The sequence below is a fragment of the Rhopalosiphum padi genome, chromosome 4 (assembly GCF_020882245.1).
Source record: "Rhopalosiphum padi isolate XX-2018 chromosome 4, ASM2088224v1, whole genome shotgun sequence".
Taxonomy (NCBI): domain Eukaryota; kingdom Metazoa; phylum Arthropoda; class Insecta; order Hemiptera; family Aphididae; genus Rhopalosiphum; species Rhopalosiphum padi.
This window is the reverse complement of record NC_083600.1, coordinates 54,570,310-54,593,790: the sequence shown is the minus strand read 5'-3', so window position 1 is coordinate 54,593,790 and position 23,481 is coordinate 54,570,310. Positions and strand designations below refer to the sequence as shown.

The 23,481-nt window shown below is 27.7% G+C and overlaps 2 long non-coding RNA genes and 1 pseudogene across 3 annotated transcripts; 2 read left to right on the top strand and 1 right to left on the bottom strand.

The window, feature by feature from the left end:
* The first annotated feature begins 17,402 nt into the window (after nt 1-17,402).
* On the top strand, nt 17,403-18,852 carry LOC132929906 (uncharacterized). Its single transcript, XR_009662173.1, has 2 exons — nt 17,403-17,746; nt 18,258-18,852. It is a non-coding gene; the product is annotated as an uncharacterized LOC132929906 (long non-coding RNA).
* A 1,871-nt stretch (nt 18,853-20,723) lies between these two features.
* On the top strand, nt 20,724-21,738 carry LOC132930049 (uncharacterized; annotated as a pseudogene).
* Nucleotides 21,739-22,133: 395 nt separating this feature from the next.
* On the bottom strand, nt 22,134-23,427 carry LOC132931060 (uncharacterized). Of its 2 annotated transcripts, none has more exons than XR_009662324.1 (2): nt 23,328-23,427; nt 22,134-22,319 (listed from the first exon to the last, which is right to left on the bottom strand). It is a non-coding gene; the product is annotated as an uncharacterized LOC132931060 (long non-coding RNA). The 2 variants fall into 2 exon arrangements; XR_009662323.1 differs by lacking the exon at nt 23,328-23,427 and adding an exon at nt 22,731-23,264.
* Between the last annotated feature and the right edge of the window lie 54 nt (nt 23,428-23,481).

Here is a 23,481-nt window from a genome sequence, read left to right as displayed (position 1 = left end):
GTGAAATTATTTCACAATAATGTAGGTTTTTTTTATTATTATTATTATCTTTGTCTGCCATCACTATAGGATTGTAAATTGAATGCACTAAAACACCTTTAAAAATGCATTTAAAATGTCAAAAATATGCACTTAAAATGTTTTTTAATTTAATTTTTATGTTTATATTAATACTAGTATATTAAATGCATAAAAATTTATTTATTTATTAAAAAAGGATGTTAATTGACGGAATTTAATTAAAAATATCGAAAAATGAACTAAATAAGGCAAAAAAAATGAACTAAAAATTAAAAAGTCAAAAAATGCAAAATAAAAGTTTCACATTAATAAAAAAAAAAAACTTTCCTAAAAATTCACAGCCCTATTGGAGTTATACCCTATTGGAGCAGTAAAAATTAATTAATTTAATTGTAAATTTTGAGGATAGTTTCTGGTAACAAATTGAACTACTTGGTACTTTTTAGATCGTTAAAAAACAAATAACCGCAGTTACTCTACATTTTCACCAAAAGTTCATATAAAAATTGTCTACACATTTTTCTACACAGTTTAATTTTCTAAATATTTTGAATTTTTTTAAGCTATTCATAGTATTATATAAACTATGTATATACCGTATATTTATTCCATAAAAAAAAATGCAAGTCAAATTTTTTTAAATAAGTTTACCTAATATTAAGTGCTTTATATGTTAAAAATATCTGGGTTAAATTAATAGTTATCTCATTATCTGGCAGAATTATTTAATGTTGCCTTACATTTCAATTTCGTAATTTATTATACATATACATAAATTATACTATTAACTATGAGTACTTACGAGCGAAATGGTGCTTTTTTCGTCTCCTGTAAAATTAAAATACAAATTATTTACATGACAAGTTCATACTTACAGATTTATTAGGTATATATATGTACCTATATAATTAATGTCTATAGATAGTAAAGTTGTTTAATAAACGACATAAGTAAGTCATGAGTATTTTTTTACTGACCTAGACTATACAAGTATAATATTTATAAAAACAATAATAAAGGTTTTTGGTGTTATTGTTATTGTTTTAATTTTTATCTGCACCACTAATCACTATCGAGTGTACCTATATACTTTACAAATTTACAATAGGTATAAATAATAGTTTATTTTAAAGACGCAAACTTCTATTTTTTTTTTTTTTTGTGAAATACGTTTGAAAGGATGAAAACATTCAAATTTTAATTTAATTTTTATATGGTTTATAATAATGTATTATCCTTTATATAATTATATGGCTCAACATGATGCATGGTTACTTAGATTTTAGTGATTTTACATAATATTGGCAATGTCATCCGATGACGGATTTCGAAAAAATAGACCCGTTTAATAAAATTAATTATACTTGGATTTTATAACCTACTTTAAATATTTATGTATCTATCCGGCGTACTAACATAATTCGGTAACCAATTTTGTGTTATTAACTCTAATAATAGGTAAAACAAGTAGGTATTGATTTATTAGCAAATATATAAGTAATAATTGTTGTTTGTTCTTTTAATTACGTTAGGTATATTTTAAATTTTAAATAATTTATGAGCATTTTTAAATGACAATACTTCACTTACCTACTCATAACTTATTAGTTATTTATTTAAATAACCGAAAAATATTGACAAAAGACAAATAGATTATTACTCCCTATAATAGTTTAATAATAGCTGGTCACTTTATCACTTTTCTTTTAAAGTTAACTACACAAAATGAATTTCACTTAAGACAAAGTAACAATATACCTAAGTAAGACGAAAACAACATATTAGGCTATGATGTCCCTTACCAAGTCATTCGTTTTAGGGATATACGACTTTCACCCATATGTAACGTCAATCTCATAATATAATGCGTATAGTTTTATAGTGGATAAGTTACCTAGATCAATTATAACCGCATATGGTTTGATGTATTGGAACTGAATCTATCAACTTCAAATCATTAGCACAACTAGGGGGGACTTGGGGGCTTGGTCCCTCAAAATATATTTTATCCCCATCCCCAATTTTTTTTATTATTTAAGATTAAATTATAATTTAAGCATAAAATAGTGAGAATGTGAGGTACTCAGATACATTCTATGCAATATGACGTAGAGAATTAATAACAGAATTATTAAAAAGTAAATTGTATAAATATAAAATATTAAAGTTTATTTTGCAATATACATATTATAATTATTAATAAAAATATTTTTATTTAATAAATATTATTTTGGTGATTAAAAATAGACAAAAAAACTTATTTAGTATTTTTAATATACCAAAAAAATTATCCGTATTTGTGCAGTTACTACAGTTGTTACTATTGATATGAAAATAATCCAGATTATCTTCCTAGTTTTTTAGGAAGCATGAAAGTAAGTAAATTGAATTAGGTATTTATTTGTGGACATGCCCCCCTGATAGTTTAGACCTAGTTGCGCCAATGCTCCAAATTCTTTCTGGAAAAGGAGATAGCTCCACTAGGGTTCGGAGATATACACGCCCAAGCGTATTGTTCAAAATGTTTAAACGTGTCATAGAATTATAGGAATATCGTTGTTGATAAATATTTACACATTGGTAAAAAAATGTTGGTTAATGTACAGGTGCAGCCGACATACGCAAGATCTTATAAAGTAAGCTAATAAATCGTGAAATCTGTGCTGTATGTAGTCGACGGAACGAATTACCTGGTGTGGCAGATGATGCAGCAGCAACCTATTGTAGCCAACGGTTCACAAGAAAGGTATTCGAGCAGTTTATTAATTAAATATATGCGTAAAAACAATTACTTTTCTAGTTGAGTGCCGAAGAATTATACAAATATCGTATGAAACGTCTATGAATAAGGTATATTGTACTATAATTATTGCAGAAAAATAAAAATAGATATATTTTTTGGTAAATGTATATTATTATATAAATTGTAATTGAAGGTACAACACGCACGGAATACAGGAGTTTCTCTAATAACGCACTTTAAAACTGTCAACAAGTAAATATCTACGAGGTTAGACTGGTGTTTTTGCTAACAAGAGATCTAAATTCCCCAAATTATCGCCGACCGCAGTCCCACCAACCCTCTTCTAATAGGTACACGCATAAGTAAAATCGGGTCGTGTTCGGACTATTGTCTTTCATAAACATCTGAGACCGTGGCCCATGGACCACAATGGTGGAGTGACTGCTACCGGTCGAGTATATGAGCAGTTACGGTTGGCGCATGGTCGCTGCGGTAACTTGTTGATTTGATCCCAACAATATGATATATTTTGTATTAGTTAAAAGTATAAATTCGATCGCTCATTGTTATAGTTTTTGTCCTGCAACAACAATAGATACGGTCTAAAAAAAGTATACCATGGTATGTCACTCGCTATGCCAGGTAACTTGATGTATCAGGGCTTAGCAGATAAACGGGAAATTATTATTCAGTCAATTGCTCGTACCTTCTGTAAATCCACGTTTTCCATATTTCGTTACAGTGTTACACGCTAGTCAAAACTCTATTCGAAGTATTCAAACCCCCATTTAATTGTAACAACTAGGTAATTAAAAGCAATACAAAATCAATATTTTTTGTTGTGTTTAATTTTGAGTAAGTTAATTTTCAACCCAACATAACAACATTTAACAATTTTATAATCTACTGTTATTTTAAATATTTAACCTTAATTTTTTTTTTATGATTACGGGGAAAATTGTATTGTTGTACCTCGATCAGATTCATTAATTAATAATAAAGGATCTTTAATTTTTTATTTCAATTTGAATAAACCAATTCTAGCGTTGTTTCACGTATTTTGTACTTACATCTTATACCTAATTTCGAATCAAATAATCCTACCATTAGTTTACCTAACTTTATTATGTGCAAACGTTACACGATAAATTTAAATACGAAATAATGTATTAAAAGGGTCGACGCACGTTTGACGGCCACCGTATTTATACGATAAGTAAGTGTACATAATTTGGGGTGGTATTCGCAATGGTTACGCTGGTGTAGCGGAGAAAGCGGAAGTGTTGTTGAGCGCGTTCCGAGAACTGCATAGACAACAGTGCCTCGATTGATTAAAACGAATATTTTGCCATATAGGAGCTATTGTAAGTTCCAGTAAATTGAGTTATATATATATAGTAGTAAACAAGTGTGGTGGCGCTGGGGGCGATTTAGTTGGTTCAGTGATTGATGAGACTCTAATAGAGGCGGATAGGGCAGTCCGGAAACAATTTTTGTTTCATTATGTTTACCCTTATTTTATTTTATTATTATCTAATAAACACATTTTTTTTAAAAAATATTGTACCCACGTTAGGCTTCTTAATTGTTTACTTGGAAGCATATCTTCGTATTTATCATATTAAATATATCTATTACCTATATATACTATATTTTATAATGTGTTTCTTAATGTTTATTCTAGATTATAATTAATTGATATTTATGAATATTAGCTTAATAAATAACTAGTTACGTTCAATAAAATCCAAATTAAGTTATAAATTTATTTACAAATAATTAAATAATAAAATAATTGATTATAATTAAATTTAAATTAACTTCTTGATTCCACGAACCCTAGTTGTTAAATTAAAATAACTTATTTTAATACTGTACCTATGTGTTATGGTTAAAAAAGGTATAAGTGTTCTCCTTCAAATCTCACAATTACGTTTGTGAGTTCTTCCGAAAGAGATTTTTGTCATGATATTAGACAAATTAATAAATATTTAACATAATAATATAACTCTTCATTATTATCATAATAAACAATCAAAATTAGTAGTTTAAAAAAAGGAAAACAAAAGTATTAAAACGATATTTTTATCAGATCGATGTCAATGTAAAAACCATCCAGTTGCAACCACTCACATGTACACAATGCGTACACATAATATAGGAGTCTGTGAATACATCTTTACCCTTCATTTTCAATATTGCACCTGCACGGTGTAACAGGTATGAGGTCGTCATTTATCGTTTAACCAGTTTCTAATGTTTCTATGGAACGCTATCTACAATTCACCTGCAATATCACCATCCCGTTTCATTTGGGGTGACTTCTATAGCCTTATATACTTATTTTATTTGTTTAAATATCTTTTTGGTTCCCGCCTATATAGAAATGAATATAATTATATACTGAGCGTATGTGTAAGTATAATTAACTGATTTTAATGGATCTCGGACGGAAAGTCCGGGGATAAAAAGTTCATAAACCAATGGCGGCGCCAGGGATGGACAAGATAGGGCCATGGCCCTACTTGAAAATTGTATATGTAATGATTCAGAGCAGTGCGCATGAGATTCAAAAAATAAATTTATATTTGTATTCAATATGATGAACAGCCTCATATTTTAAAAATATTCACATATTAGTTAAAATATGAAATATTAATTTAAAGAACACATAATATACATATTATACACAGATTAGGATATTCTTTATCAGATAATATATCTATTCTATACTTTACACTCCAATTTTATCAATTCAATTTACCCAGGTTTAAAGTGAGCAAGTGACTAAACGTGAGGTCTTTACTATATATTATATTGTGGGTGGCTGAGTGGTTGTGGAAGGAGCGGTACCACGATTATTTTTCCTTAGCAAGAACTCACATAAATAGGACTCCGATTTTAATACAAAGTGAATTTTTTTAGTGCTCTAGCTAGGACAATGTATTTCTAGTACTTACAAAAGGTTCTTCGTTTCATGTAGGTAACAAATACTTAAAAGGTGAAACTTCTATTTAGCATTTTTCATTATTTTTATATTTTTAAGGTTTTTCATATAATTTAAACGTTTTGAATGCATACAATAAATACTACATATAATACAGAAACAACCCCTATTGAGCGCATGAAAACAATTGCCGGATTCTCAGACCCTCCTGTCACGTTTTAAGTATTTTTCGTTTTTAAGAATGTAATAAATTATACGTTTATATACAATATGTACTACGTATACATTTACAAAGCACATACCGATAAACATCGGGTCGATCCGTAAACATATTTCATGGCCGCGTATAATACAATATAACTCGAGGCCAGTCGAGGGATGGAAAGATCGAAACCGGTTTTTGGTGTTTGTTCGTTTATTTGTATAATATTATATAATAGCTAAAACGAAGGCAAGGTCGTTCGGTTCGAGGGACCCGACTGAGATTTACGACACACGTGCTGTTCATAATTTTATTATATTTTATATTTTCTGATTACAACGACCACACATGCCATTTGTAGCATAACAAAAGAAAGAGCAGTATACAGAGTATATCAGAGAACGACGATGGAAAAAACGAGACTAATTGTAAAAATTCAACTGCTACAGCTATGTAGTTGTACGCTGATTGTAGGGGCCTCATCGTATTACTTATCGTTAGTGTTTAATGATTCTTTGACATTCATTGACTATCAAAACTTATAAAAATATAAAATAGAAATTTCAACGATTTTCGATATCAATATCGATAAAATATTTTATAGTTTATTCATAAAGATATCAGTAACATTGGTTCCATATAAATATTGGATATCGTTGTGCATCACTAATTATTTTTGAAAAATTTGACTATAAAAATCGGTGGAGAATGATTCCACAAATTTGCGGAATTGTATTGATTTTAATAGTCATTGCCCATTGATAAATATACACGACTCCGCAAATTCCACATAGATATATACAGAGTATTTTTTTTATCATGGACCAGTCAATATATCGGTATTAGGAATTTTCAAATAATTTTTTTTAAACTTTATAAATTTTAATTTTTAACATTGTGTTTTAATTTTGATAATTTTAACTGTCCCCTTATTAGATAAAACACTATCAACATTCGTTTTTCAAATGGCAATACCTATTGAAATAACGCAAAAATAAAAGAAATAAAAAATAAAATTATAAATAGATATTGTAAAAATGGTAGTTATGTGAAACCTAACGTGTGCATATAATTAATCTAAAGTGACAAGTACAAGAGACACAAGCCTTAAATAAATGCCGCATCTATGGAACCCTTTTCCTACTCTCGCAAGTGCTGGAGAATATAGTTACCTACCAGATATAAATATTAAAATTATTTAAATTTACGCTATTACCTTTCCTCCTGATCGTCGGAGGGCTCTCGAGATCGTGATTCGAGAATGTGATCAAACACACCGTAGTAATAAAACGTAGATAAGCAGATTATACAAATTAACGCAAATAAAATGATGCTCATGCACCTTTGACCTTACCTTATTCGCAGTTGTATTCGTTAAGCTTTAGTTGTTGTAGGAAAATTAGAAGGTGTTAAACACACGGATCCAAATAAAAACAACACTGATGTCTTTCGTTGAAATGAAAATGGTCCAGTGGTCGCTCGCAGTTTCAGGTGTGGTGGGTATATATGGTGCTCATGCACTCTTGAGAGAGATGTTACCAAAAAGAGTGGTACGCCTGTACTGATGAGAGGAGAGTGCGTGGTCAAGCCTGCCAGTGTGGCAGGCGGCTCCATCAAAGGCCACCGCGTCCTTAGAGAAATTTGCTTTCTCCCCGACGACGGAGAAGCTCATTGGGCCATCCCTTGTCTCTGGCGGCAAACGAAATAGATCACACGTTTTGCGCTACATTGTCACAACTACTGAACTACGTGTAAGTTCCTGCGTGACCAAACAATGTAAATCGTTTCCTTCATCAGTGATTAATGGCGATTATTGGATTTTATTAACGGTTATCTGCGTGCGACAACTTTACCGTTATTTATTTAATAGAATAATTAAATAATATACAATTATGATATGTGAGCATATCACTTTGTAGATTTTAATTTTTTACACTGTGTTTTAATTTTGATAATTTTAACTATCCCCTTATTAGATAAAACACTATCAACTTTTGTTTTTCAAATGACAATACCTATTTTCGATAACGAAATTCTATAAAGATATTGAAAAAATAATTTAAACGTTTGCTGTACTTAATTTAACTAATAAGTTTGCGGCTTGTGAATTTTTAAATATTTGCTCAATTTACTGCAAAAAGAAAAAACCAGTAGTCAAAAAAAAAATTTATCTCGATTTAACGATACCCATAACGACTATAATCGAAAATAACTAATAAGCATAATGGACATACTAATCAATAATTGGACCTTCCTATCATATCGGCTGTAGTCAATTTGCACCAAAATTGACCCAAAATATGTACAACATGTGTTAAACCATTTTTTTTAAAAATACGTTTGTAATTTGTACCATTCTCAGGTAGTAAGAAATAGGAATTGTAATTTGCACCAAAATTAAAATCGATTATTTTTTCGATAGTATCTTGATAGTCGATAGTACCAACTTACAAATTTCCATATCCTAATAAAGTCGTAACTCGAAAGCACAGTTGATTTCATAGTTAAAAACACGCCACCACACGCATCGCCCGTATAACTTATCCATGAAAATGGTTTTCCGCTGGACAAATTTTCGGAGTCGGTATATTTGTTATAGTAGTCAATGCATTTACATCTGCCATACATGTATAGAAGAAATTTATAAATGCCACAGATTTTTTTTAAATTTTTTCGATAACAAAGTAAATCTAAATTATTCATTCGTGCAGATTAGTCATTTTTTTTTTTGCTTTTCATGTTTTGCATTATTAAAAATGGTTGGGTATTTATATAGAAAAATAAAAACGTTACGACACAGTTCAAATTATTATCTATGTAGTGTGAACATTTGGTAAATCTATTGTAAAATATAATGTACTCGTGAATTTACCCCGAGCAAAACCATTTTTCTATATAATCACATTATTATGCAACAACCATTGTTGGTACTGACATGAGATTACTTGTATAATACTTTGAATTAGTATTTAAACATATTTAAGATTAAATATTTTAATTTTCCTAGAAAATGTAATTTACATTTTCACTATTAAACTCCTTAAATAGTGGATGTATATTGTATAGTGTATACTCTGAAACATCCGTTTCAAACAATCCGAGAAAAAATGTAAACAACCAAAGTCAACACTAAGAATTTGTTTCCATCTATTTCCATTATTTTATACCGATTCGTTTCATACTTGAATTCTATTATTAGCCCGATAAGGTACCTCCTCTATTAGCAGTTCTAAATACACTTTTAGGCAAATGCAAAATCTTTAACTATAAACACATTAAATCTTCATCATAAACTGTTTCTACTATTATTATATAATATTATATTGTTCTAATTCTTTTATTACTATTAATTAATTTAAAATTGTGTGTATCATTGTTGTACTAAAATAAAAATAAATTGTACCCATTTAAATTGTTATAAAATAAATACTTAAAATACATAAAATAAAAAGTTATTTAAATTATAAAGCTCGTGAAACTTGAATATGTATATTTTATTAATAACTCAGTGTTTTAGTATTAGAGTGTTTAAACATTTTAATACAATTTTATGAAAATGTGCCATTTAAATAAGTAGTTAAATAACTTTTATTACAATTTTATTATTTTAAAAGTTATTTTTATGGATAACGTCAAACAAATAATGTATAGTAATCATTAGAGATAGGATTTATATGCATTTATATTCTTTTTTCTTAAGTCAAAATTGATAAATACTGTCAGACGACGTGTCCAAGATTTGGCTTATTCTCGTTTAAATAGAATAATTATTTTTTTGCACATAATTGCATATTTAAATTTTTTTAAATCTCATGAATTTTAAATGGTATTAATTTTGAATGTCTATAATTATTGGGTTCTTTATCGAATTTTCGTAAATATATTATCTAATCTTATCTTGGTTGGACGACCGATTCTTATCGGTAAGATAATAAGATTACTTAAACATTTTTTTTTCACTAGTACGATATAAGCTGCTGTGAAGGTACGTACTTACATTTATATTTAATACTTTATTCGGTTTCAAACACAGAATTTTAGTCAATATAAATCCATTCTGCGTTTCAATCACCAGTTCGTATTTTAAAATTTGAAAGAACATATCATTACGACATTACAGTATGTATTATTCAATATAATAATAAATAATGATTATAACAAATAATAATAAATTGATAATTAATTTATGATTTTTGTGTAAAAATTAGTTATTGTTATGTATAAGTAAAATAAAAATATTTTGTAATTAAAAAATATTTGTTTTGTATATTTTGATGAATATAATTAATGTCTTACAATTTTTCATTATATTTTAATCTTAGTCCTAGTAATTATATTATACTATATATATTATATACATATGTGTAGTATTATTTTGTGTAAGAGATTATCGATTTATTCAAATTTAGAATGTTATTCAAAGGTGATTTTTGAAATATAGAATTTCGTAAATACTCAAAAACATTTCTCCTGTAAAGCGGTCAATTATGGTCATGTATTTTAACTCATCACGGTAAGTAAATATTTTAAAACCCCAGCGAAATAATAAAAAGTAATTGAATAAACGTTCTTAAAGTCTCACCTAGACGTATAGCACTATGCATATATATATAATATAATATATTAATACATAAAGCGACTAGCAAGCCGTGAGGTACATAAATATAAGGTTATTGTGTTGAATTTTATTTACTATCCTAGTTTTATGCATTTGATTTTGTAAAACCAAAAAGAAAAACTATAAGCATATACAGGGCGATTTTTTTATCATGAACCCCTCATTATTTCAAAAGTACTCATGTTTTTGAAAATATTTTTTTACATTGTTTCAAGTTGTTAAAAAAAATCAACGTTTTATTAAAAAAAATTATATTTTTAAATATTTTTTTATCCTTGTATTTTTTAAATTTTCATACTTTTTTGAATGACTTCGTAGTTTTAATTTCATATTTTCCAAAGCAGAATAATGTTTTGAGTATTTTAATACATAAACATCGAATTTGGGACAAGTAGCTTATGAGTTAGAAAAATGAAATATATTATGTTAAATATATATACATAGTGCTATACGTCTAAGGTAAGACTTTAAGAACGTTTATTCAATTACTTTTTATTATTTCACTGGGGTTTTAAAATATTAACTTACCGTGATGAGTTAAAATACATGACCATAATTGACCGCTTCACAGGAGAAATTTTTTTGAGTATTTACAAAATTCTATATTCCGAAAATGACCTTTTAAAACATTCTAAAATTTAAATAAATCGATTATCTCTTACCTACATATTATAGTATTTATCTCGCAATTTTCTTTTTATTCTGTTCAGTGTCTTTGTGGCTTTGTTTGTTTAATTATTTTGTTTTTTTGGGCGACTGGTAGTAATAGTATTCTTTTGTAATGTTTTTCTCCGTGTTACAATGTTTCACAAGTTTGTCAGTGTAAATGTTCTCGAAAAGTCCAGTATCTGCATTTGAATTAAGTGGGAAATCCACCGTAACTAAAAATACAATTAAAACAGAAATCTTAAAATGAGCATTATAAAAGAGTTAAATAAACAAGTGTTTTATTTTTTTTAATGAACATTTAGCTTTTGAACTATATTATTTAAAATTTACACATTCATATTGGCCGAGTAAAAACGTATAGTATGTAAATAAATTGTACAAATTGATATGATATATATTATACGTGATATGTATTGTATATTAATAGTAATTATAAATTTATAAAACATGTATACCACGAATTCTAATGTTGTGTATGATATGTACTATACTTAAACCAAAATAATTCGGTTACTAAAATATAATATAATTTTTAATAATTAACAAACCTTTGATAATATCTGTTAATAACATTGTTGCAATTCTTGCAATGATACTCGTAGTTGGATTCAAGCCAGGAGCATTATTAATTTCTACTAACCATGGTTCAAAATGTTCTATTAAACTGAAATCTGCACCAAACAATTGATAAACAAACGCTCTCCTGCTTTCCGGATTAAAAGACTCTATGACGACATCCGATAATGTTTCACACATTGTAGGATATATTAATGTATCCCACTTGTCGCCGTTCTTAATTGATTTCAGATATTCTTTAAATTGCTTAAAGTCCCACATACATTCCTCCAGTACACCGGCTATTCTACATTTTCTATTCATTGATTGAACTCTGACATTGCTGAGATGAATATCTCCTCCTAAATCATGAACTGTAAACTTCTTGGAACAAAATCGTACATATCTTTCCCTGCACAAAATTGTCATTCATATAAATTAATTGTAATGTTATAGACTATTTTATAATCATAGCACATATACGATTGCTCTACGATGATACAATTTATTGTGGAATGATATACATAAGATATTGAGTAATATATATTTCAGACCGATAACCTTATTTTAAATTTATGTATATTTAGTAAATGAAATGTTTATACTATTGACGTATCTGTTTAATATTTCTAAATTACCAATATATGGTAATTATCATTAAAAAATATATAGAAATATAAGGAATTCTGAAAAAAATAGACGAGAAAGAAAAAAGTGGGAAAAAATATAGAAGATGAAAATTGTAAAATATAAAAGTCATTTCAATCGTGTAAATATATTGAATACTTCACTTTTGTGAATTTGGCCCCACCATGTTATGATAAATACACCAACATTTTACCAACATTTTGCAACTAATTTGTAACTTTAGGCAACCTTCGTGAAAAAAATTGCAACCTCGTGATTACGCCGGAAACTAATTCCTAAGTTGGTGGGGCCACGTGAATTTGGCCCCACCACATCGTCGTATCGACCTCGAACCTTTTTCACAATTTAGCAACTAATTTGCAACTTTAGGCAACCTTCGTGAAAAAAATTATAGCTTATACACATATTGTTGTAAGTTTATATAAATCATATAATTATGAATATAAAAAAAGTTAGCTAATTAAAAATATTATACGTAAAATTAAAAAAAACAAACGTAAGTATACAATATAGATTTCGATAAAGATGTCTATAATCTTAATATATATATATATATATAACTTTAGCTTAGTTTTTATTTATAAAATAGCTGAGCTTATACACGGAATGTTGTAAGTTTATACAAAATCGTATAATAATTATGAATATAAAAAAAATCATTCGTGTCCATCTAATCTTGACGTCAACAAGGATATCGATTAATAATCGAATATTTCAAAATTGAATATTCTATAATCGAACAAATAAATAATCATTTTGGTGCAAATTACAAATTCTATTTTTGACTACCTGAGGGTGGTGAAAATTACATATCTTTAATTTGGTGCAAATTACAAACTCCCACCATATCAGTACCCTAGGTTAGGTTGTCAGGTTAGGACCCAACACTGAGTCTAATTAGTAATTAGTAATTTCTATTCTATGTTCAGACTGTCGAGTGAACGTCAACCCTGGAGCTGTATCAGCTATAAAATATACAAATAATAACATTTTACCGTCATGGTAACATAATGTAGCACTGTTTACCGATTCTTGGTATTCGGTCTTATCACTCATTATGTTTAAAGATAAACCTTATAAACGAGAATTTTCGGTTAAATTGTTAAAGTTAATTGACATCAAATAGTTACTATAAATTATAATCTATAGTATTTGTCAACATTAAACTGGTTCTGTGATGCTAACTCAATAGAGAACAAACTCAACAAAAAAAGTATGAAAAACTAGTATTACTTTAAATTTAGGAAGCAGATCGCAGATGCCTTTATCTTTATGACATTAGAACACACAGATATCAATAAAGCTACACAATGTTTTATTGATACATTAAAAACTTAATAAAATCGTCATCTTCTAGTATAAAAACTTTCCTAGAAATTAAAGAAAATTGCATAAAATTGCAAAAAGCATGGGCTCCTACAGAACTAATAAAAACAATAAGGTATAAAGATATTCTCTACCTAAAAGTAAAAAAAATAACACTTATGAGTTTATGACAAACTAATAAAATACTATACCAACTTCAAAAACAAATATAATTAGTAATTATCGACCAATTTCAATTATTTCAAACATCGCAAAACTACTTGAAAAAATTACCAAGGACAGACTTCTAAAATTTCTTGAAGATAACAATATTATACATCAATCCCAATACGGCTTCCAAAAAGGTAAAGGTATAGACCAAGCCATAATCTACGCGTTGACACGGTAACACAATTTATTTATAAATCTCTAGATAATAATAAAAAATGCGGTACAATCTATTTAGACCTAGCAAAAGCATTTGACACTATTGATCATAATATACTATTACAAAAATTTAATTAATTAGGATTACGTAATTCAGCTATACAGAGATTTTTATCATACTTAAATAATAGAAAACGATGTGTTAAAATAAATGAGTTTATTAGTTCACAGTGCTTAGTGAAATACAGTGTACACAAGGAACGGTTATATCTTAAATACTGCTCCATATACAATTAAACAATTTTCAATTTTTTCCTTCAAAATTCAAACGTATTTGCTACGCAGTTGATACCTACTTTTATGCTACGTTCGGGTGACTCGTGGAATGAGATCCTCAATATCATACAATCCGATATAAAATTAATAAAAAAAAACGGTTAACTAAAAATAATCTATTCCTAAATTTAGAAAACGCATACGCTGTTCCTTATTCTTTAGTAGATCACATGTTACTGTAACGATCATTACATTATTATTTATACATAATATGTACAATATAGGTACATATTATAGAAACATATTATACACCATATATTATATATTCTGACTAGAATACTAGATATTAAGTCCTCTCCAGCTTTGTCCCACATTTATTGTATGGCTATAACCTAACCCGAACTCCAAAACGACCATAGTCAACTATTTTGTAAGTACTAATAAACTTTTATGTATTAACTATTATAGGACCTATAAAGAAGAAGAAAACTAAACAAAATTCTAGAACTACCTAAATTGCGCCAGGTTTACTTAATATTGGTAGAATCAATAATCTCATATGGTATAATAGACGGGGGTAGTGCATTCGATAATATACTATATATTCAATAAGAATTATACCAAAATAAAATAATTAGAATACTCCTCAATTAATATCGAATGTACTTTATAGCAAATCTATAAAAAGAACTAAACGTACTATCTATTAAAATAATTTACCTAAGAATCACTACTATATATTTAAAAACCCACAATTTATTACAACAATTATTACACCGATTTAATAAAATAATCAATAAATTAATAGTTATAACCAAAAATAATAGTTATACAAAGTTAGATACAATGTGATTATATAAAAATACGTTTAATAATATAAAAGAATTGTAAATTATTTTTTTAAATAAACTAAGTAAACCTTAACTCTTAAGATATATTAATTATAATAATATATACATTTATATGTTATAAACTACATTTTATAACTATTATTTTCGGTTTTGATTAATTAATTAATTATTTTATTTATATATTTTTACCTTAGTATTTTAATATGTTATTATAATTATAATTTATAATTAAAATAATTTATAATTAGATAATTATTATTTATATTTTAAAATAATATATTAAATACTTATATTTTATACTTATAATACTTATACCTATATTAATACATTTAATATTTTATATAAAATGGTACATGTTATTATTAACATTTAATTTATTTGATGGATACTTTAATTATTGTATTACAAATTTACAAATTATATCCATTACAAACCCCACTACGATTTAGCGCGGAGCACTCAACTGGCGTAGGATTTGTAATTTCGGTTTAGACCCACCTACTACGGTGAACTGTACTATGGTCTGGAAATACGCATCCCATTCCACCCTGTAACTCAATGGTGTGGTGGGGAGATTCGACCGTGTCGCGTCGTCGTTGCCTGTGATGGTAGTTGGTAAGGCGCAGAGCGGTACCGGTTGCTGCGGTACCTGTACTTTGTACCGGCGACCATTGCGTACCGTGTCAAGATTCGAATTTAGCATTTTTATAGTAGACCACAAGAATTCAACCAATCACTATAGTCTATAAACAAAAACAACAGCATTTATATGAAGAAACAAATAAAACACCGACTATCAATTTGAAAAGATTACATACAGAAATAACTATATAAGAAACAAAAACACAAATCAAATTCAAGAAAACTAAAATCGTGCACCTATAATTACCTTAAGAAAAATGATGAAGAAGAAAGAATAAATAACCACAATCAAATAATAAATATGGTAGTATGCTACAGCTTGGCCAGAAAGATTAACAACGAACGTTTACTATTTGTCGAACTAAAAATATTACTTCAAACCGAGCAAAATCTCTAAAGAAAACTAATTTCTATTACAAAACCAGGACCTATCAATAATTTCAACATTTATATTCATAATAATGTAACACTAAATAATTAATTAAAATAGTTTATAAGCATAATTTTATAGTCAAATACACAAATAGCCGCGACAGTAATTTAATGATAAAATAAGTTAGTATTTAATGTAGCAATTAAAAATGTTTATGTAAAATAGACAACAAATAAGGGCATTATTATAAAACAAAAGTACATTAATAACAATTTTAAATTATAGAGCAGAAGGTATTCGTAATGATTACAGATTAAAATAGTTACGTGAAAGTTTTTCTAATAATGATATATTACATTTTTTAATTTCCGTGAACTATCTTACTAGAATAAAAATATTAGTTAAGTTTTTTTGATTTGTATTATTTATTTTGTATTTTAATATCAATAGTGTATTTATTTGCAATAGTAATTTGTATATTGTTTAACATTTTCAATGTTTATAGCAGTGGAATTTGTATTGGCAATAGTATATGACGAAATTTCAATTATATTTTTATATTAGATTCCGAACGGAGCAAATAATGTATTGATTTTACAATGATGTATGTTATTTTTATTGTTTTTTAAAATTGTACCTGTCATCGCATTTTGGAGTAGAAATTATGTTTTGATTTTTTACTTCAGTCCCTCTTTGACCTCTAACCTAACCTAACCCTCTTTGAAAAGGAAAATAAATCTAGTTGATACTTTGAGGGATCAAAAGTAAAAATTCCCAGTAGTTCTCAAAACCGTCAAAAAACCTAACCAACTAAATTTTTACACATAATCAGTTTTCAACAATATCGATTTTTTATTAATTTGTAATGTATATAATAAATAATTGTTCAATAGTTAAACATTTTATTTTTTATCCGAGCGGGGGATTTTTCCTTTCGGTGTGGCGGGATGCACGAGGAAGGTTCTAGATTCTTCTTTTCCTTTTTTTAATATCATTGTTATTATTATTATTTTTATTATTATTATAATTATCTTATTCTTATAATAACTTTTATTTAAATTGTGCAGCGATTGCACTATTAGGGTTTCGATGGTTTCTTGTTATCTGCCACATAACACCGGACCGGTCCTGTGTTATCGCTAATGAACCAGGTATAAAAGGCCCTGTGAAACGACCAGCATTCACATTCACTGTATGTCCTCCGTCGTAGCAAGACCCACCCGGGCAGACTTGCGCGATTAAGGAAGGCATATGATGTCTATATTTTTTGTCAGAGATTTTTTGATTTTAAGCATATTTTATGTTGCCTGCACATTATATCGCTTTTACTCAAATTATTAAATAGTGATTTTATTCATACCTATTAGCAGCTCTTAACATTTCCTTGGCTCAAGCTCTGGTATGCACAAACAAAATTTGACGCTGGCTTTGTTCCGTGGCTTATATAAGTCTGGCACAGTTCAGGCGCAAGACTGCCAGAGTTGCGGTTGCGGGAACACTGATCATCACGTCTGTATTAAATATTTGTGTATTTTATTTTTTTATATATTCCCTTTTTACGCGATAAACAGTCATCTGTAGGAATACATTATTCGTGAGTGTTCGAGTAAGTTTCCCAATCAGAACGTATATTCGTAAAAACCCCGTTTCCCTGTGCGTTATCGACATTGTCAACACGCGCAGAGTTACGGCAGGTTACGTTCCGCAGAAATGACGATTCGCGCGTACGTCGGATCTAGTGAGCAGATGGCACAGTTCCAGTGACTCGTCAGAGTTCCACGTTACGGGTGTATCGCTCTCGTTTGAGCTGCCCGTCTCGTGTGCCACAGTAATGATCTGACAATGCGTGCGATTCGATTCTGATCCGATTATTCGGTGGCTGCGATGCCGTTGAATGACATACGAATCTGTTCGAAACGTTGTACACATTACGAAAACGTTAATTTTTCTTTTAGTGTTTGCAAAATTTTAACTTTTAGTAATTATCCATTATACACATTTTTTTTTTTTTTTTTTTTAGATATCCTATAAAGGCTGAGCAATTAACTGAAACGTGGCCAATCGCTGTTACAAAAATGAATTGTAAAATTGTTTAAAAAAACACTCATAGATTTGACATTTTCTTCTTATATAATTATAATTATAAATATAATTGGAAATACAATATATAATAATTTTTCATAGTTAAAAAAATAATTATTTTTTGCTAAATTTTCATTTAGAGTAGTAGATTACCGAAACTGGAGAACGGATTTTGTTATTTAGGGTCTTGTTAGATTCACATATTCTAGGAGAAGTGCTATGAAGATTTTCAGAACTTTATCCTTCAATCGTTAACTCACTACAAAGCTATAAAGATGAAAAACATAAAAAAAAAACTCACAATAAAATGTGTTTTAATTTTTTTTGAAGCTCTGTAGTGAATTAATTATAAAATATAAAGTTCTGAAAATCTTAACTGCACTTCTCCTGGCTAATGTGAATCTAACAATATGACCACAGACAACAAAACCTGGTGTCCGGTTTCAGAGGTCTATCTCACTAATTGAAAATGAAAATAAAATCTATTATACATACATATTGCATACAATTAATAAATTTACCCTTTTAATTTACCTTTTTAACGGCTTTGGTTTATGAAAAAAATCATAGCCTCCCCATTCCTCAACTTTTTCAATAAATTTCCGCCTATGAATTTATTTTAATATACTTTTATTTGAATACATTGAAACTATTTTGTGTAAATATTAATATATATATTATATTATTATTACATTTTATATATATATAAGAGAAAATAACTCAGAGAAAATATAGTTTTAATTTCTATGATTTTATTCCATTGCTTACTATTTTATTGTTTTCTTAAAATGTATGACAAATTTCATCATTTCAAAGATAACATAATCAATTCAAAGATATCTTCTTTAATTTAAGAATAAAAATATACAATTAAATTTTAGCAAATCCATTGATTATATTATTCAGTTTTCTTTAAAATAAAGAAAAAAAATATTTTATTTTATGTTCAACTGACTTAGAATCAATGAAAGATATCTTCATTTTTACGCATAGGTAATTAATAATTATGATGTTAAATTAATGAAAAATAGTACCTTATTTGTTAACAAAATGGTTTAAAATCAATAACTTATTACATTAAATACATTCCAATCAATCTTTACATCAATGTTACTTTTCCTATAATCAATGTTATCGGATATCATAATTCAAGTTTTCTAAAATAGTATTAGTTTTAAGGAAAACATCTTAATGTTAATGGAATATTATCAATATTTCATTTTTTCTTAATTTAACAACTGTAAAATGGTTTTAAATTAATAGTATTTTCCGTTATATTGACGAAAATATATTTTGATAGTTTATAAGATAAAAAAATATCAGCTAATTAGTTGAATTAATAGAAAAATTTTGGTGTCGCTTTATGACATATGTGTAAGATTGCAGCAAACGCGTACATTACTACTGTGTAAACTATTATAGCTTTTATTTGTATAGGACGTGTCTAAAATTAAAACATTTGATATTAAATCTGTTTAGTAAATTTATTTATTCTATATTCTTTTAGGACTGAAACAAATGGAAAGCAGTCATTTAAATCTTATGTTCTATTTTTAAAAATAGTACTTACGTAGACTCTTATATAGATATAGAACAGGTATAAACATTAATATTTAATTATTTAAATAAATTTGGTATATTAAAATATTGTATATTGTATATTCTGTATTTTTCTATACTAAGGGTAATATATAATACATAAAAAACATGAAAATATAAATAGATGTTGTTGATAAATAGTAAATAAATTAAAAAGACAATTAATAAGAATATCCGAGTTTAATTACACATGAATTATACGAATCGCATAGCTAAACAATGTTTAACGTAAAATAAAAAAAGCAGCTCAGAAATAACGGCTTAAATGCTCAAGATTTGGCATCAGTTATCAATTCAAACTGAAGTCGATAGGTGTTAGCGTTAGGTTCCCAAGCATAGGCAGGTACAATAATAATAAGAACGAATCCTTCTGGCGGATTTGGGCGACGCCTTGATTAACATGGTGCTCGAATTTTTTGCATTTTTTTTTTTAAAATCATTATATTGAAGGAAAATGTACTTTTATCTAGTACATTAAATCTTTAGTTTAAAGATATTAAGGTTATAATTTAAAGGTAGAAGTATTAATCTTATTACAATTAATATTTGTTTCTATTATATGATTTCTTACTATGAAAGAAATAATTTCTTTAAATTGTTTATAGTCATAATTAATTTAATGGAAAATTTATTATTTTTCAAGAATTATCAGTTTCATTAATTTAATGAAATCAATAACCTGAATATAATGAGTTGACTTCATTGGATCAAAATCATACCCGTTTTTCATTGATTTAACATTCGTTTTTCATTAATTAAATGAAATTTTTCTCTGAGTGATAGGTGTATAATAATAATAGTTGATTTATCAAATACAAAATATTAATAATTACCCACCTATTAACTATTATTACTTATCACAAAATCAATAACTTTGTATAATGTTAGTGTCCTACTATAAGTCATATTAGTATATTACAATTACTCATATTATGTACTGTGTAGATATGTAGTAGGTATGTAATATGTGAGTTTAGCTTTAGTATCTATAGCCGTGGTGGCGAGTGACGTACACAGTTGACTAGTTCTACTGAAAGCGCTAGCAGTCTAGAGGTTTTTGATAAGAACATCGCACAGTCAAAAAATATCAACATAAATATTTACATACGTTTACGAGGCTACTATAATTTTTTTCTGTGATTAAACTTTAAATACTTGTCGGTTAAATTGTCTACTGTACTGTTATAACTTTTAATTGTGGTTTCCTTATTGTAACAATGACAAGAATATGTGTTGTTTGTAAAAAATTATATACTAAGGGATCAGAGAAATCATTTCATTCGTAAGTACGAACGTACATTATTTTAAGTATAATATTCAATTGTCATTAAATGTTTGTTGTTATAATATTTTAGTTTTCCTAAAAATGAAGATCATAAAAAATTGTGGTTAAAAGTGTGTAATATGAAATTGTACTTGCCATCTTACAAGATATGCGATGATCAATTTTTGCCGGAACATTACCTACCAAGTGAATATCTCTAAAATAATGCTATTCCTAGCATCTACAAATACAGGTATGTATCAATATATTCATTATAAAACGTTATTTGCATACTAACAACATACATAACATCTCAGTTTTTTATAAATTTATAAATTAAATTATTTAATTTTAGATATTGAACCTTTAGACAATCATGATATGTCTAGTCCTTGTCAAAGTCCAATGAAACTTAAGGTGTTTAATGCCAACTCAATTGGAGTTTTTATCACCAAGTCATTTTAGAACTCTGAAAAAGGCAAAGAGACATTTGGACATGGTGAAGAACAGATATAGAGAAAAGTAAATACAAAATGAAAATCTGAAAAACAAATAAAAAGGCTGAAAGAAAAACTCAGTGATGATTTTTTTCAAACATTACACCAAAAATAATTTTTAACTGACAGTGCATCTGTTCACTTGCAGGTAAATTGTAGATCTCTTATATATTTTTATACTCTTTTTGGAATGATATGAGACCTTGGCGACTAACTTGTGCACAAGGGCGTGATGCGTGACTTCACTATACAGCAAGCTGTAATGATATGCTCATATATCATAATTATTCTATAAAATAAATTACAGTTAAGTTGTTGCACGCAGATAACTGCTAATAAAATCCAATAATCACCATTAATCACTGATGAAGGAAACGATTTACATTGTTTCATTGTTTGGTCACATAGGAACTCACACGTAGTTGTGACAATGTAGCGCAAAACGTGTGATCTATTTCGTGTGCCGCTAGAGACAAGGGATGGCCCAATAAAGGTCTCTGTTGTTGGGGAGAAAGCCAATTTCTCTAAGGACGCTGAGGCCTTTGATCGAGCCACCTGCGACACTGGCAGGCTTGACCACATCATCTCCTCTCATCAGTGCAGGCGCACCACTCTTTCAAGAGTGCACAGATAGTATAAGCTATAACATATATATTTTATTTTAAAAATACTATATGTATTTTATAAGTAATTATTTATATACATCTTGTATTGTACTATCATATAATGTTCACTGTGTTTTAATAAATTGTGAAATTTTACCTACAAGAATAAATGTTAAATAATTTTAATTTAATTTAGTTTTTAATCCATTTCTTTATTGAGTCTATTGGTTCAAAATCATTGCGTAAGAAAAAAAATTATTATAGCGGCTTGTTATAAGAATACTAGGAGTGACTGCTTCTGCCCCGAAAATGGGGAAAAAAATATTTTAAGTTGAACAGGTTTCATAATAGAAGACTGATCACTCAAGTAAAAAATAAGTGTATTTATATCATAAATTGTAAAAGTTAATGAAAAATGTCACTTAGGAAGAACCAAAAAATATTACATTGATCCTAGTAAATTTAGTTGGTGGGTGGGCTAGTTGTTTTGAAACTTGCTTCTTGAGTTTTGAAGACTCAAACCGCTACTGAAAATGAGTATAAGGTAATTAAGGTCTATGATCAAAGCATAGACATAATATATTATATACTACGTCTATGGATCAAAGGGCAATCTTGATGCTTGTTTGTAATGGTAAGAATTTATCTACTATCTAGTTGTATATTATTATCTATGGACTAGGTACTATTTAATGTTGAAAGATCGTAACATTCGTAATCAATCAGAAAAAAAATTAAAGTAAATTGTATGTAAATATCTTAGATTGAATATACAATAAACAAGAATTTCATTACTCATTAATTATAAATACATGTTACGTAATAATCGTAATACAGTAATTAAAAAGAATATATCTATTTAATGACATGACGTAGACGTATTGACTATTGACAAGTAGAAATCAATTTAAAATAAATTATAAAAGCAAATAAAATTATTTGTATTATAAATTATAATACAAATAATGATTTACTGTAAACAGAATGTATGTAATCATTCTTCAGATGAATAATTAATCGATAGTTAAGTTTTGTTTTATTACCTCTGTGTAAAATAGGTACCTACATTGTTTATATTATTGTATACACAATACACTATACGTCTATACAGTATACTATATTATATAATCAATGATAATACCTATTTTTAATTATTATTATCCATCATAGTCTATACAGGCATTTAAATATAACTTA